We start from the raw sequence: 17,940 nt of genomic DNA, 5'->3' as shown, positions 1-17,940 counted from the left end.
AGGCAGGTGCGTAGAAATCCTACAATGTCCTTCCGTGAGGTGTGTAGTGAAGTTAGAGCTTTAGAAACTGAACTAAGGATGGAGTCTGCATGTGCATCACGTGTTTCAGTATCACAGCCACGGTCGGCCATGGCATCACCTAGCCTGGAAGAATGGAGAGACACAGTGAGAGCTGAACTCAGGAATGAAATGAAAGACCAACAGTCTATCATTAAAGAAACCCTCACAGAAGAGATCAGACGCCAACTCTCCCCTCAAAATGCCCCAGTTGGGCACAGAGACTCCACCCCACCCCCTAGCAGACTAGTTCAGAGAGGACATAACACACCCTCACCCAGGCAACAAAGGTTTGAGTGGGACCAACGTGGCCAACCTATTTGCAGAGGCTGTGGGCAGGCTGGTCATATCCAGAGAAACTGCCAGCATTTAAGGGGACAGTTAAACTAACAGCCCCAGTCACTGAGAGCCAAGTGGTTGGGGAGGGGAATAAGGGGTTGAAATACTAGTCTCAGGAGTAAAATTACCCTGCTTGCTCGATACCGGCTCACAAGTTACGCTGTTTAGTGAAACCTTCTTTCAGAAATGGTTGAGTGGAGAACAAAAAAGGAGCCCACAAGACCTGCACTGGCTAACTCTCAAGGCCCCAATGGACTACAGATCCCCTACACCGGGTACGCCATCCTGGATTTCTCAGTGGGAGGAGTCACTGTGCAAGGTAAAGGAGTCATCATTGTCAAAGATGAGTGTCTGAAGGCTGAAAGAGGTATACTAGGGATGAATGTGATTTCACACTGCTGGAAAGAACTGTTTCAGGGAGTCCACCCCGGGCTGACTGCATTCGGAGCCACCATGTCCAAACAAGCTAAAGGAGAGTGGGAACGTGCCTTTGCTGTCTGCCAAACGGTGTAATAAACAGATTCCTCAGACGTACCGGTGGGAGTGGCCAGGTTGACCCTGTAACACCGCATTATGTAATAAAACCGCATTATGTAATAATGTAATAAATTTGCACACCATTATGTAATAACTGCTGCATTTTGTAATAATCTGCCGCATTATATAATAAACTTCTTGAACGCAATATGTAATACATTTTGCCACATTATGTAGTAAGTTATTACATATTGCGGTTGTTACTACATATTGCGGTTGTTACTACATAATGCGGGTGTTACGATTTGTTTTTTTGCAAAATGTAACAATTGGTGCATTATGTAATAACCAAACAAAATTTACATTAAAACAGCAAAATAATGTGAATTTTACTCAAAATGAATGCTTACAAATAAGTATTAATTTAACGATGCAATTAAATATTTAAGCAACTAAATGAAAAACAATTCAGCTGCAACATACAGCCTAATACACTGATCACACAATGGAACTGCAGAATAATAAAGTGAATTTTAACAATGTTCTTTACCTACAGTAAAACAGGCCATGACTCACATTTCACACACATATAGCCAATCTATCAGTATGGAGGGTACTGCCTATCAGAATTCCATTTGATTTATGCTGTTCAGGCACTTAGCCTAAGCCACTACTTGATATTGCTCCTCCTACAAGGTACTGATTGGGACTGGTGTCTATCACTGGCTAGGCTAGGTCTGCTAGTGGAAAGGCAATGTTTAAACGTAAGTTATTATCTATGAATACTTTTTTTTTATTGTATTACAAACTAAGCAGGATTTAGACTGAGATACTGTGTCCTCAATGAACATGAAAAGAAAACCTTTTATGCTAATATGTGTTAGCTTAGCTTATGGTTGGCTATGTCAACACCAGCTAACTTAGCCAATAATATAATAATATCTGACAGGAAAATCTGTTTTCCTCGTCTCTGTTTCCTTCTCTCTTATACATTTGAATCTATTGATAGGAACAAAGCAAATAGTTTTAAAAGGTCCATGTTTATTGAGTCATTTATGAGTAAGTTGAAGTTGAGTAAGCTACCTTTTTGTATATTTGACTATTTTAAAGAATTAGCAGTAGGCTAACAGACTAGTAGCCTAGACTAAACTTGCTGGGACAATTGCTCTGTCAGTTAGCGTTGCGCTAGCTGTGCTGCGCTTTAGAACCGTGCTCCTTAAAACGGAGGTTTTGAGTTTAACACGCAGCTGCGCACGAAGTTGAATGTGATTGCTGTGTAACGACGCACACAGGATCAGCTGATTCCTAGCTAAACTCTGGTTAAACTGCTTGGAAACCGGAAGTAGTCTTATTTCTAGTTATACCTCAACAGATGCAGTCTGGTGGATGCATTTTGTGCCATAATTACCAACAAAAGCTTAATAGGAATGTAAAGTGAACTTTAGTATAATAAAACGCAAATAATGTTGAAATATATTATTAAATAGTGTAGGCTACTTTTTGTGGAAATCTAAACGTGATTAATTAATCATTTGAAGACAAATTAATATGTGAGTAATAGGGTGATTTCACGCAAATTCTCGGGAAAGGAGGGGGTGAACATGTCGCGGACAGAGAACTCGAGAAGCAAAAGTTATATTTGCTGCACTGCATTCGAGGTGTTGTGGACACGGTGGAAGATCCTATAGAAAAGACACCTCCACCACGCTCCGAAGAAAGTCTGTTTAGGATAATGTCGCAAAAACATTTAACAGTAGATTTCCCAGCAGAAGACCGAGCAGCCCGGCACATTTAAAAAATCTATGGAAGCGCTTGAATTGCTTGATTGCTGAGCAGACGCATGACCCTGGGCCCCGTGAGCCGTGAAATATCACTGCTTATTCCAAATCTACTAAGTGCAATAGAGGGTGTACACGACAGTGATAGTGTTAGATTGCTAGATTTTTTTTCCCATACAAATAATCTGTTCTTTGTCGAGTTTTAGATGGGCACTTGCCTATTTAAGCAACTCCTATATTGTAGCCTTTATTGTACTGAAGGCCTATCTGGTGTAATAAGTGTAAATGTATCATACATTATTATTAATAGCCTACTACTAATAATAATTCATAAAACTAATTCTGTTAGTGTGTCGGCTATAATGGAGCCTTGTTTCATCCTGCAAACTGGTTTAGTCTCCTCTAAAACCACGTCAGTTTCAAGATTAGACTAACACCTTAGAAATACGCCCTCTAGTGTCTGATGTGAACTTCTCTGAAGACACAGCATTTGAGATCAAGCTAAAACGCAGCTGCAGGTTAAACCACAGGTACAAATGACACAGCAATGGAGCTTCTTGCGTCACCGACGAGTTTAAAACCGTGTTAAACTCCAAAAAGTGGCTAAGCTAGCGACAGAGCAACTGCCCCACTAATACTAAGGCTAACTTGCTGTGTTAGCCTCCAAATATATTATTGTTGTTATTATTATTATTATTATTATTATTTGTCATTTTTATGTTCGTCTACTATTGTTATTTTCATCTATTATTGTATTAAATGTCCCAGATGTAAAGCACTTTGAGCTGCATTATATGCATTATTATTATTATTATTATTATTATTATTATTATTATTATTATTATTATTATTAACAACACAGAAATCATAAGTTAATAGGCCACATTCCCATATTGGTAACGCTATATTAGAGCTTATTAAGAATTAGTATTACCATGGAATATATATTCAGTAGAACATTCCCTATTTAATTATGACTTCCTCCCCCCACAGATCTTCTATTTACCACTCTGCTGACCTGCACCCTTTGGGTCTCATCTGCTGGGTACGGGCAGCAGCAGACTATGAGTGAGGATGTCTACAAGGTCATTGTTAGTAAGCTAAGGGGAGAGTTCAATGTACCTGTAGCTGAACGGACAAGAGCTCAAAAAAATGCTTTAGTGAGGCTGTGGAGGAATAGAGATATATATTCGATCAGCAATGATGGTTACACATTATTGTGTGCCGGCAAACCAGTCACTAGAACATCTGAAGTTGGCAAAAGGGTTAAAAATGGTATGGATGACACAAAGGGATCTGGTGCCAGGAAGTTAAATAAACGAATGAATGAGCAATATTCAGGCATCAGTGAACGAAAGATTCAAAAGGTCCTGGAACGATCCAAAATCTACCAACTTCATAAGGCTAGGTTTGCAAACAAACCCATTCCTAGACCCATCAGGGCCAAAGAGGTACAGGATCGCCATCAGGTTGACCTCCTGGATATGGGGAAAATGAAAATTAGTCATGGTCGTTCTACATATCGATACATTCTGACAGTAATTGATGTGTTTAGCCGCTATGTATGGCTGAGACCACTAAAGGGCAAAGAGAGTGCAGAGATTGCAAAACATCTTCATGATATTTACTTGGAACATGGCCCTCCCAAAGTTTTGCAACACGACCGAGGGGCAGAATTTAAAGGAGCAGTTCGAAGGCTGATGGAATCCATGCAAGTCAGAATAATAGAGAGTTCACCATACCATCCCCAAAGCCAAGGCAAGGTAGAGAGGTCACACAGAATACTAAGAAAAAAGATTATGTATGATCTGGTGAATTTTCAGAAAGGTGGGGTTAACTGGGTTAAGCATCTACCAGAATATTCAAGAGTGATGAATGAGGACCCTAAGGAAGTGTTAGGTTGGATGTCTCCATTTGATGTTTATTATGGGAGAAAAAGCAATAGAGTAGTGCATCCCTTAGCAGGGTCTCCATCCACTGTCAGAAAGGAATCTACAACCAAATGTACCCTCCCTGAAACAGCGAGGCAACTTTGAGGCTAAGCGGAGGAGACTGAGAAAAAAGGCAAAGAAAGCCACTGAGCACTGTCATAATCTGATGATCAGAAATGCATCTAAACAAAATCCACCATCTATTTATTATGTTGGTGATGCTGTTTTGGTCAGGGTGAAAGATGGTGCCCATCGAGTTTCAAAGAGGTTTCGGGTATTGACTGGCACAGTTGTGAAACGAAATGTAAAGTTTCCAAAATACAAAGTTCAGTTTCAGATCCCTGGTGACCCCAAAATGCAAGTGAAATGGTTCTTTGTGTCTGATGTGACAAGTACAACACGATTACAAGAAAGAAAACGCTCTAAATCTTTAAAGTCCGCAAAACCTTTACATCCATGTTTGATACCGTACACACATGGAGACAGACTGGAGGAATTTGTGTCAATGCAATTGAGGATACGGTTTGACCCAGCACCAGACGGAAATTGCCAGTTCTCAGCCATATCTGATCAGCTAGCCACACACGGAATATTCAGATCAGCAGAAAATTTAAGAGATGAAATTGTTCAAGATCTCAGATCTAATCCGATTTCTGCAAACGGAACACCTTTGTTAGATTTTGTTGATGGGAATGACTTGGATGGCTACTTGGATAGTATGTCACAATGTGGGACCTATGGCGACCACATAACTCTACAAAGGGCTGCTGAGATTTTCAATGTTCAGTTTCTCATTGTTTCCTCACTAGGTGTTGATGCATCTTCCATAATATCTCAGTCTAATAGATATTGTGACAGTTGTCCTTTGTTAGTCCTTGGACACATTGCTGAGGGACATGGAGAACATTACTTAAGTCTGGAAGGATCAGTCTCTTCATTTATTGAAAACATCTTAGAAGCAGAGAGAGAAAGGATAATTCAACATAAAAATGAATCAGACCAAGAGAGTGAAAATGAAGAACTCACATCAAACGACAACACAGACAATGAAACACTTACTGATGGACCACATGATGATGCCACACTGAATGAACCTCACAATGACTCCCAACTAGATGAACCCCAAAATGATGTCCATCTTCTAGATGATCAGTCCAACGATGATGCTCAACGAGACCAAGATGATGTCCAGTTGTGTGATAATGATGCGGAAAACAGAATGCATGGCACACCCATCTTGCCTACAGAATTGCTGTCATTTATCATCCAGTTGACCCTTAATGCAGACTCCTCAATGCTCTGGGCATTCAATAGAGTTTCTAAACTTTTTCGAGATCTTGCAAATCCGTTCCATCCGCAAATCTACATCAGAGAAACTGTAGCTGACACCCTAAAGTTGGATTATGATCATGACAATTCCATAAGCATAATGAGGCTCTATAAATCCACTGGACGCAGTAGTGGTCTTGCTATTAGACTGAGGGAGCTATTCAGCCAAAATAGCAGGTGGATGAGGGCCTGGCTTCTGATTAAGCACATTGGCCATGGTCATTTTAATATCAAGGACATTTTTTGGAAACCTTAGGGCTACATTTTGTTTTGCATTGTAGGTAGATTTTCTTGAGTCTCCCTAGTTCAAATGCAGATTTTTAGATGGGTTAGTTGTGTGGTTATATGTGTGCCATGGACTGTAATATGTCTAGAACATTGTTAAATTTTACGTTTCCACTTTATTATCCACTACAATTCCATTGTGTGTGTTAGGCTGTATGCTGTGGCTGGATTGTTTTTCATTTAGTTGATTGAGATATTCGGCCTATTATCAAAGATTGCCATAATATTTGCTGTTCATTACACATTGTTCATCCATGATGTCTGTACCTCTACAGGATGGTATCTGTTCTTTGTCTAAACAAGGCATTATTGGGCATTTAGAGAATAAATAATTTGAAATAATTAACTGTTCGACGTCATTTGTTCTGCAACTATTTTTTGTCTCTTACTCTGGGTTTGCCTAATATAGGCTATCCTACATTTTTGTGTCAGAATAATACTTAGTATAATTTTGTGACACTGCCAGTGCTACATTAATGCAGGTACTATTACTGTGTTATTGGAAATATGCATCATGAAGGAATGTTAAGGTTACATGGAACATGACATTTATTGAATAGGCTAGACTACATGGTGCTGTTGTGCAAAGCCCATGTTTAATTATTTGGTGCTGTATGTCTTTTCTTTACTGCTGCTTGACCATAGACAGAGATTTAGTTTTTCTAAATTGGTTAACTATCAGAAGCACTTACCTCCAAACTTGGTCTCATGACTAATCTAACTGCAAATATGAATCGAAAATAACCCCTTGTGCGTTTAAATGAGCACAACCAAAGTTAAAAGGTGGATTGTTACAATGTAAGCTGAGCAATAGTTGTCATACTGTCCTCTTAATTATTATTTTTGAGTAAAATACACATTATCATGCTGTTTTTAGTTAATGAAAATGTCAATTTCGGTTGGTTATTACATAATACACCAATTGTTACATTTTGCTATAAAAAAAATCGCAACACCCGCATTATGTAGTAACAACCGCAATATGTAATAACTTATTACATAATGCGGCATAATTTATTACATATTGCGTTTAAGAATTGTATTGCATAATGCGGCAGATTATTACAAAATGTGGCAGTTATTACATAATGGCGTGCACATTTATTACATTATTACATAATGCGGTGTTATAACATAATGCGGTGTTACAGACCCTCCAAGAATCAGTGGTTGTGACTCCAAACAGCGAGATGGTGCTCTGGAAACAGCTGTATGGGGCGAAGACCAAGTCAGATTTTTGTGCCCTAGTGGAAGGCCCAGAAAGAGATGATGAGTGGCAGGTAGCCCACACCGTCGCCTGGGTGGTGAAAGGACGGCTCCCCATAAGGGTATGTAACCTAAATCCTTAACCAGTCGTAATACCCCAACGGCGCCCGCTTGCTAATATCTTCCAGGTTGAACCGAGCCAGATTCGGGGAGAAAGGGACCTTGTGCTGAAAACCTCAGACCCAGGTGTAATAGAGGTGGATGTCCAGGTGAACCGGGTCACCTGTGAAGGCCAGCATCCAGTGAACTTGCTAAAAGGAGAGGGATTGTCGACCGAACAACAGCAGAAAATGAACTCCCTGTTGCAACGATTGAGGGATGTCTTTGGAGCAGGGGATGAGGATTTTGGCCAAACAAATGCTGTCCTCCACTCCATCCCCACAGGCTCTGCACCACCTAGCCGGGAGCGCTACAGACCAATCTCACCAAGCCTCTACCCTGAGTTGAGGAGCCTTATCCAAAACATGTTGGACACTGATGTTATTAAGGAAAGCTCTAGCCCTTGGGCGACACCCATTGTACTGGTGAAAAAGAAAGATGGATCCTGGCGCTTCTGTGTCGATTACAGAAAGCTCAATGCCCTGACTCACAAAGACGCCTACCCCCTGCCCAGAATTGAAGAATCCCTCACAAGTCTAAAACAGGCCGCTTGGTACTCCACTCTAGACCTCGCCAGTGGATTTTGGCAGGTGGAAGTGGATCCAAGGGATCGGGAGAAGACGGCCTTCACCACTCCCATGGGCCTCTACGAGTTCCAGAAGATGCCTTTTGGGCTTTGTAATGCCCCTGCCACTTTCCAAAGACTAATGCAGCGCTGCTTGGGAGGACAGGTAAACGAGTCCCTACTGATCTATTTGGATGACGTAGTAGTATACTCCCCTGATTTCGATCACCTGGAGCAGGTCTTCGAAAAGTTGTCTATCCATGGCCTGAAGTTACAGCCTCATAAGTGCCACTTGTTTCGGAAAAAGGTCAACTACCTTGGACAAGTCATCTCAAAGGATGGAGTATCCACAGACCCTGAAAAGACCACTGCTGTAAAGAACTGGACAACCCCTTCAACCGCCAAACAGGTACGGTCATTCCTTGGATTTGTGGGATATTACCGTAGATTTATGAAGGGTTTCTCCAAAATCGCTGCACCCCTTAACGCTCTCCTAGTAGGTTCTGCCAGTATGCGACAAGGGAAGAATGCTGTTGATTGGACTACAGACTGCCAAGTGGCATTCGATGCTCTGAAGACTGCTTTGGTGAATGCCCCAGTTTTGGCATATGCCGATTTTGCAAAGCCATTCCATCTCTACACTGATGCTAGCCTAGGAGGATTGGGGGCAGTGCTATCACAAGTACAGGATGGCAGGGAGAGGCTAATTGCTTATGCCAGCAGAAGCTTACACCCCACTGAAAGGAACGACCAAAACTACAGTTCATTCAAACTGGAGTTTTTGGCCCTCAAGTGGGCTGTCACTGAAAAGTTTAAAGATTATTTGTGGGGCAACAAATTCCTTGCTTTTACAGACAATAACCCACTTGTCCATCTGAATACAGCACACTTGGGTGCCACTGAACAGCGGTGGGCAGCCCAACTTTGACTTTAAATACGCCGATTACCTGTTAGACGGGGCGTTTTATTTTTCTCCTCACAGTTACTGCCTCAGATCGCCGCAGATCGGACCGGACCGGATCCCTTAACTGCTACTCGCAAAGGACGGACCCCCACAGTTCCTCTTCGCCACTGGACCAGACTGTCGTTCGACCCTTGCGATCCAACGCTTGCAGACTCCAGATTAAGAGAAGTAGCTATTTCTCCTGCTCTCGGCTGTTGGTTTTAAGTAATCAAAGTTATATTAGTGTACCCTGAGTCCAGACGCGCAGCTTGTGAACAGGCGAGGCAGGCAACTGCTTGGGGCCGCCAGGGGGCCCCCAAGAGCTGGCATGTTAAGCCAACTACTAGTTACTACTAGTTAGTTATCGCCGTCGGCGATAAACACTTACTTTCATAAAGGTACGCACACCAACCGGCACATACGCATTTAACACTGATGTTACAGGCGCTTAACTTGTATAGTAACAAACTACGTTAATTACTATTTGGCCGCGAACTTAAACGTGCTACTCTCCAACTGCACATGTGCAGCGTTGCTAGGCAACGTCACGTAAATAAAGGGAGTCTTTTCGTACACATATTCCGATTGGTTGGAATGTTGATTGACATTGGCTTTGCCGAGTCAGAAACCCAACTTCCCGCCCGGTTTCGAAAATGAACGTAAGTGAATGGGTGACGTCTCTAGGTCAGTTATCCCACTTCACGTTAACCCGTGTGATGCCATCGTTCATTAAATTGGAAACTAAGCTGGAGGAAAATGAAGAGGAGCTATCCATCTGGTTGTGAGAAGAAGGGGAAAAAAAATGATGATGAAGAAAAAAGAAAGAAAGACAGTGGTAAGTGGAGCAGATAATGATCTAAGCATAACATCAACAGTAAATGACTCCTGTTATTGAACTACTGACTAGTGTTATTTATTGTTGAACTAACAGGGAGACAGACTAGCAGCTAGTGTTAAGCTAGCTACTATGAATGCTATGATACCAATGAATAATGAAAGCTATGCCCAAGGAGAACAATTACAAATCTCTTTCATACCTCTCCTCAGGATCTTTACTTAAATTTATGACCACAAAAAAAACAGATAAAGTGCCCCTACCAAATGCTGACGATGAAAACCGTAAGTCCAGTGTTCCACTTTAATTGTTAACTGTTGACTGTAACTGTTTAATTGTTAATTGTAAAGATTATTTATGACAATATAGAACTACACAATTTAGTTTTTTGTTTTTGTTCAGTTCCAGCAACATCTACCTCCAGTGGGATAGTGGACACTCCGCCTGGTGGTTGTCATGAGCAGGAAGAGACACCACAGGCACATCGAGCGCCCATCCCAAGATATGATGCTGATGACTGTGAGTTCAATACATTTTACTTCAATTGATAACATGTGACATGCTCTGAAAAGATTCTTTAAGATAATATATACCCTGTTGTTTTTTGTCATATCAGTTCCAGCAACATCTACCTCCAGTGGGATAGTGGACACTCCGCCTGGTGGTTGTCATGAGCAGGAAGAGACACCAGAGAAACATCGAGTGCCCATCCCAGGTTATGATACAGATGACTGTGAGTTTAATAAATCAATACATTTTACTTTAGTTGATAACATATACCATGCCCTGTAAAGATTCTTTATGACAATGTATACCTTGTTTTTTTTTTGTCATTCAGTTCCGGCAACGTCCACCTCCAGCAGGACTGCAACTCCTACCCCTCATCATGACACGTCACCTGCTTCTACAACAGCTTTGACCACATCAGAAGACCCTGCAGAATGGTCAAGTGTTCTAAGCCATACTGAAGTGTGTGCATTAGTCACAAATAGGCCTAAGCAGATCAAAGATGTGGTTTTCCCACAGAATTCTGAGAAAAACCCACATAGATTCACAAAGGAAAACTACGAAATGGTAATGAGAAATGGGGAAAAGATACAGCGAACATGGCTTCTTTATTCAGTTAGCACAGACTCTGTCTTCTGTTTTGCGTGCAAAGTTTTTGGTAAACAGGACAATGCACTTACAAAAGGAGGTTTCAGAAATTGGAGGAATCTGGCTGGACATCTAAAGGATCATGAATATTCCAAAACACACATTACCTGTATGACAACTTGGCATGAACTCCAGATGAGGCTCAAAACTAAAACAGCCATTGATCAGATCAACAAGGATTTGATGCATCTTGAGATGCAGCACTGGAGAGGTGTCATACGCAGAGTGATTGCCATAATATGCCACCTAGCTGAAAGGAACCTCGCTTTGAGAGGGCATACAAATGTGCTATATGACCCACATAATGGTAATTTCTTGTTACAGGTGGAATTAATGGCACAATTTGATCCAATCATGAATGAACATTTGAGGAGGATCCAAAACAAGGAAACAAAGGTGCACTACCTCAGCAGTCAAATCCAAAATGAAATCATAGCACTAATTGGAGACAAAGTAATTCATGAGATAGTCAAAAAGGTGAAAAAAGCAAAGTACTTTTCTGTCATAATGGACTGTACTCCTGACATTAGCCACACCGAGCAGCTTTCTGTTGTCTTGAGAGTGGTGAACTGTGAGCCATCAGTTGGCGCATCTATCTCTGAACATTTCGTAGGATTTGTTGATGTTCAAGACACCACTGGCAAAGGTCTGTGTGACACATTCCTGGAGAAGCTGGACCAGTTCAGCTTGAGCATTGCAGATTGCCGTGGACAATCCTACGATAATGGGAGCAACATGATGGGACATAAACAAGGGGTTCAAGCAAGAATATTGCAAATGAATGAGAAGGCACTGTGTGTCCCATGCAGTAGTCACACTCTTAATCTGGTTGTAGCAGATGCTGCAAAATCTTCAGTAGTCTCCATCTCCTTTTTTGGTGTTCTACAGAGACTGTATAATCTTTGTAGCTCCTCTGTGCAACGCTGGGCAGTTTTACAGGAACATGTCAAACAGTTAACAGTAAAATCTTTGTCAGTGACCAGATGGGAGGCCAGGATTGACAGTGTGAAAGTGGTGCGTTACCACCTGCCGGAGATCATACAAGCTTTGTCTGCTCTCCAAAAACTTTCAGTGCAGAAGAAGGACTCAGAGACATTGTCCACAGCAACCAGCATTAAGGATAAACTCCTGACATGGAGTTTTGTAATGTGCACTGTAATCTGGTACAACATATTGCATCAGATCAACCACGTCAGCAAGATTCTCCAGAGTCCCACTGTTTCTCTTGAAACACTTAAAAGAGAAACAAGCACAGTGAGAGTGTATCTGGAGAATTTCAGGGGAAATGGACTTGCTGCCTCTCAGACTGATGCTAGAGAGATAGCAGAAAACCTAGAGATTGATATGAAGTTCCCTGAAAAAAGAAAGCGGAAAACAACCAGGCAGTTCCTGTATGAGGGCAGAGAAGAAACGCAGTCCACTCCAGATGAGCACTTTAACAGAGAGTTTTTTCTGCCCCTAGTGGACACAGCCCTCACTCGTTTGGATGAAAGATTTTCAAAAATGGAGGATGTTTATGCCCTTTATGGTTTTATCTTCTCCAAAGAAAATATGTCAAAAATATTCAGGGTGGCAAACTTGAAGACAGCTGCAAGAAACTGGAAAACACACTACATGACATTGATTCTGAGGATTTGGTTCTGGAGATCAGGGCTGCTGTCTATGCCTTTCCTGATCATGTATCTGCCTCCCCAAGAGAGATGCTTGATTACATTTACAAGGAACAGCTTCTGGATCTTTATGGAAATCTCAGCATTGCCTCCCGTCTGCTATTAACTCTTCCAGTCACTGTTGCCTCTGGAGAGAGAAGTTTCTCAGCTTTAAAACGAATCAAAACCTCTCTCAGGTCAACCATGTCACAAGACAGACTTTCAGGACTGGCTCTTATTTCAATAGAGCACAGTGTGCGAAGGTCTGTGGATCTGGAGGACATAGTGTCAGCATTTGCACAAGCCAAGGCCCGTAAGCAGCATTTGTAAAAGACACCGGTCGGAAGGGCCCCCTGGGAATTTTTGCTTGGGGCCCCAACAGACTCTAGAATCGCCACTGCTGGGATGAGATTGCGCTTCACTCCTGACCATTTCTGACGTTCCTGCAGTTGAGGCAAGTATTCTTTGCCCCACCTTTCCAGAACAAATCTGACATGTACTTAACCTGCTTCCAGCGCCTGCAAGCATACATGTCCGCATTCTGGAAGTCTCCTGGTGGTAAAGGAGGAAAGGTTTTCAACTGCAACAGGTGATTTGGTGTCAATGCCTCCAAATCGTTAGGATCCATAGATGCTTTAGTAATTGGTCAGCTATTAATGATAGCTTCTGCTTCACAAAGAACAGTTTGAAGGCCCTCTTCTTCCAGGTTTTGCCCATTCAAAGTGGAGAAGAGGACTTTCCGCACTGACCTGATTAACCTCTCCCAAGCACCTCCATGGTGAGAGCCAGCGGGGGGGTTAAAAGTCCTTTTGATTCCTTTCTGAATAACCATATCATTAATCTTTGACTGATTCCATCGCTCAATGGCTGTTCTCAGTTCACGCTCGGCTCCAATGAAGTTCGTTCCATTATCAGAGCGCAGTTCCAAAGCCTGACCTCGTCTTGCGATAAAGCGTCTGAGTGCATTTAGGAAAGAGTCTGTCTCCAGTGACGGTGCTACTTCAATGTGGATTGCTCGTATGGCCATGCAGGTGAAAATAACACCGTACCTCTTCCCTAGGCTCCTTCTACTCTTCACTTCAAACGGACCAAAGTAATCCACTCCAACATGAGTAATTGGTGGTTCGTCTGGAGTAACTCTTTCAGAAGGTAAATTCGACATTTGTTGGGACATTGGCTGAGCATTAAGTCCCCGACAAGTGACACACTTTGATAGAACTCTCCTTATGGCAGCACTAGCGCCTGTGATCCAGTATTTCTCTCGAAGTTTAGATAACACATGGTTACGGCCGCCATGTTCAACGTCTTGATGGATATGTCTTAAGGGAATAAGAGAATGTCTGAGATAGGAGAACTATTGGCTAGTATGACAGGATGTTTAGCCTCTGCGGGCATAGATGCCCTACTCAGTCGACCATCAACTCTTAGGACATCATCTTCCACCAGTGGGCATAGTTTATAAATGTGACTAGAACCCATAACACTTTTGCCCTTTCGCAGTCTTGAAAGCTCATCTGAAAATGTTTTCTATGTTCCATCTATAGCAGGTTGTGCAATAGCCATGTTTAATTGTTTCCTCTTCTGGGCACAAGACAAGAGCCATTTCTTAAACCTCAAGATCCAAGCGATGGACTTTCTCAGAACAGTCCAGGAAGAGAAATAATGGATCATTCAAGTCACAGCATCAACCTTTTCCATGGACTGCACCTCCTTCACTGCTTCAACAGCTTTTTCGACCTCAGGGTCGTCTGGTGGAATTTGATGGACATTTTCAGGATTGATAGGCCACATACTCTCAGGTTGAACGAGAAAACGTGGACCGGACAACCATGTTGAATTCTTGAGAAATGCGTCCACTTTAGCACCTCTTGAGGCCACATCAGCTGGGTTGTTGGCACTGTCTACAAACTTCTATTGACAGGGGTTTGAAACTTTGCAAATTTCTGAGACTCTGTTGGCAACAAAGATTCTGAAACTGGCAGTTTCATTCTTGATATACTTCAGCACTGATGCACTGTCTGTCCAAAACACAGAATCTGTAAGATTTATGTCCAACTATTTTCTCCACAAGACATCCAAGCGACTTGCCATTGTTGCAGCGATGAATTCCATGCGGGGAATGGTAACAGACTTCAATGGAGCTACTCTAGCCTTTCCCATTACAAAAGTGCTGTGTACATGTGAGTTTTCATTGTGTGAAAGGAGATAATTGACTACGCCATAGCCATCCTCACTTGCGTCACTGAAATGGTGCAACCGTGCCAGGGTTGATTCTCCAAAGTCAAGTGGTTTCAAACGTCTCATGATGTTGAAGTCTTCCAACACGCAGAGTTCCTGAAGCCAACTTATCCACTCCTTAGCAACTGACTCAGGTATAATGTCATCCCAACTGAGTTCTCTCCTGCACAGATCCCTTAATATGTTCTTTGAAGACAATACCACAGGACTCAAGACTCCTAGAGGATCAAAGATGGAGCTTACCGTTGAGAGAATTCCTCGTCTGCTGAGTGGTCGGTCCTTGATCACAATCCTAAACTTAAAGGTATCAGACTGAATCCACCATTCCATACCAAGTACTCTCTCCACAGGTAGCAGATCTTTGTTCATGTCCAACCCTTTCATGTCCTTAGCTCTGTGACTTTCAGGTATTGCAGCTAAAACATTCCATCTGTTGCTCATCCATTTTGTGAGCAGGAATCCACCTTTTGCACAGATAGAGACAAGGTCATGATAATGAGACATGAGCTTCCTCTTCCGTACCCACTGAAACCAGACAATCGTCAACATAGAAGTTATGAATAACCTTATCCAATGTTTATTTGCAAAACTGTTCTTTATTGTCTTCTGCACATTTCCTAAGGGCAACATTTGCTCAACTTGGAGAGGATGTTGACCCTTGTATGTCTTACTGAGACATGGCAGAACCAACAAAAATGTATAATTCTCAACCAAGCCACTCCCCCAGGTTATGGCTATATCCAGAAGCCTCGCAGCCTTGGCCGTGGTGGCGGGTTGGCTGTTATTCATCGGGCTGGGATCCTAGTAAAAGACATCCCAGTGAATACTACCTCCTTTGAGTGTCTTCTACTACAGGTTGTCCTAATCTACCACCCCCCCCCCCCAAAAAAAAAAGCCTCTGCCTGCTTCATATCAGAGCTCACTGAACTGCTTGCCACTGTTTGCCCGAAATCCCCGTCTACCATCCTGCTGGGTGTTTTTAACATTCATGTGGATTCCAGCAGCTGCTCCCTTGCTACTGGTTTCCTTTCACTGCTGGACTGCTTTAATTTTACACAACCAGTGGCGGTGCGTCAATAGTGGGCGCTTGGGCGCCGCCCACCCTGACTTTTTGAGTTAAAAAACGTTATATATACAACATAATGGAAATAAGAAATGTACCGTGTTTATGGGTTAAATGTGTATGGGAGACCACTGTCAAGAACCGCTAAAATGTGTCCGGACATAATATATTGCCATTCGCCTTTTCTGAGAATAGGCAGGTCGGCTACCGTCCGTGGGCGCCGATAACATGGGAGTCTATAGGAGAGCTTATACTTTTCTCAGTCATTTTAGCAAGGATAGCTTTTCATTGGGGGATGAAACTTAGATCTGTGGGCGCAAATCTTTGCGCCCACAGCCAATGGCATTGTTTCTTAGTTCAATGTGACATTCTTAGATACGCGATTGGACTATTTCGGCGAATCAGCATCGTTATCATTCCCTAACCACAAGCGTAAAGAGCAGCACCGTAGCTAGCTGAAACTTAGATTGAGTGAATATGGCGACATCGATGGCTGAGAACTCCGTGCAAGCTCTACTTAAAACACCGTTTCATCGACTATCAGATGTCGAAAAGAAGAAATTGAAAGACTTGGGACCCGAGCGTCCGGATTTAAACATTCAACAGACGACCACTGATCGCGGGAGAACCTACACTCGGACTTTCTCCTCAAACTTGTATGCTAAGCGGAATTGGTTAGCTGGTTGTACAGTGAGCAATGCCTTTTTTTGTTTCCCTTGTCTGTTATTTCAAAGTCCTGGGACTGAAACACTTTGGACTACAACCGGGATGAAGGATCTAAAGCACTTCACACAAAAATGTAAGAAGCACGAATGTGGCCGCAGCCACCTAACCAACTGTCTTAAGCTAAACCTCTAAAAAAGTGCTATTTAAACCGTGCCGCCCAACTGCGCCCCCCCCAAAAAAATGTTCACCAGCCGCCACTGTACACAACATGTACAGGGCCCCGCACATGACAAAGGGCACACTCTGGACCTGGTGTGCTGTGCTGGCATAACCCCCTCCCACCTGCAGTGCTCTGACCTGGCTGTCTCTGACCACCTTGCCATTCTATTCTTGGTCCCTGTGCCTCTCCCTAAGCAGTGCACCAAACGGCCCATCACGTTCAGGAACATCAAACGGGTGTGTACGTCAAAACTTTCTGGTACCCTAGCAACCCACCTCGCCACCTGCCACCCCTAAAAAACAATTGATGGCATGTTGGAACACTACAACCGTGCCCTCTCTCTCAGCCTGGATTTTGTAGCACCTCTCACCACGCGTTACGTGTCTTTCTTTCATCCCGCTGCCTGGTTCACCCCTGAGCTCCGCAGGATGAAGACCACAGGACGTAGGCTCGAGAGATGATACAGAAGATCAGGCCTCACTGTCAATCGTGAAGCATTTAAAGAACACGTCACAAGCTACAAAGAAGCCCTTGCTCAGGCAAAAACAAGGTACTACTCCACACTCATCAATAACCAACAATAACATCCCAAATTGCTCTTCTCCACCATCACCCGTCTTCTTCACCCTCCTGATGCCGCTAAACCCTCAGATGCAGCTGACATCTGCTCCAGGTTCCTGGATTTCTTCCAGCCGAAAGTGGACAACATTCACTGGCAGCTCCAGTCTCGTGGGCTCTCCCTGTGCCCCTCACTGCCCAAACAGGATTCTCACCCCTCTGCTGCCCGCTCACCTCAGTGCTGCCTATCCGCCTTCTCTCCACTGGATGCCGACCAAGTCAAGAAACTGGTCACCGCAGCCAAGTCTTCAACCAGCAGTCTTGACCCAATGCCCACCACCCTGGTAAAGGCCTGTCTTCCCGTCCTCTGCCATCCAGTGGAAAACATCATCAATGCTTCTCTTGCCTCTGGTGTGGTACCATCAAGCTTTAAAATGGCAGCAGTCATCCCCACTCTCAAAAAGCCAGGCTCTGACCCAGACGACCC

The sequence above is a fragment of the Eleginops maclovinus genome, chromosome 5 (assembly GCF_036324505.1).
Source record: "Eleginops maclovinus isolate JMC-PN-2008 ecotype Puerto Natales chromosome 5, JC_Emac_rtc_rv5, whole genome shotgun sequence".
Lineage (NCBI taxonomy): Eukaryota > Metazoa > Chordata > Actinopteri > Perciformes > Eleginopidae > Eleginops > Eleginops maclovinus.
The sequence above is the reverse complement of the archived record's forward strand: the minus strand, read 5'-3'. Positions refer to the sequence as shown.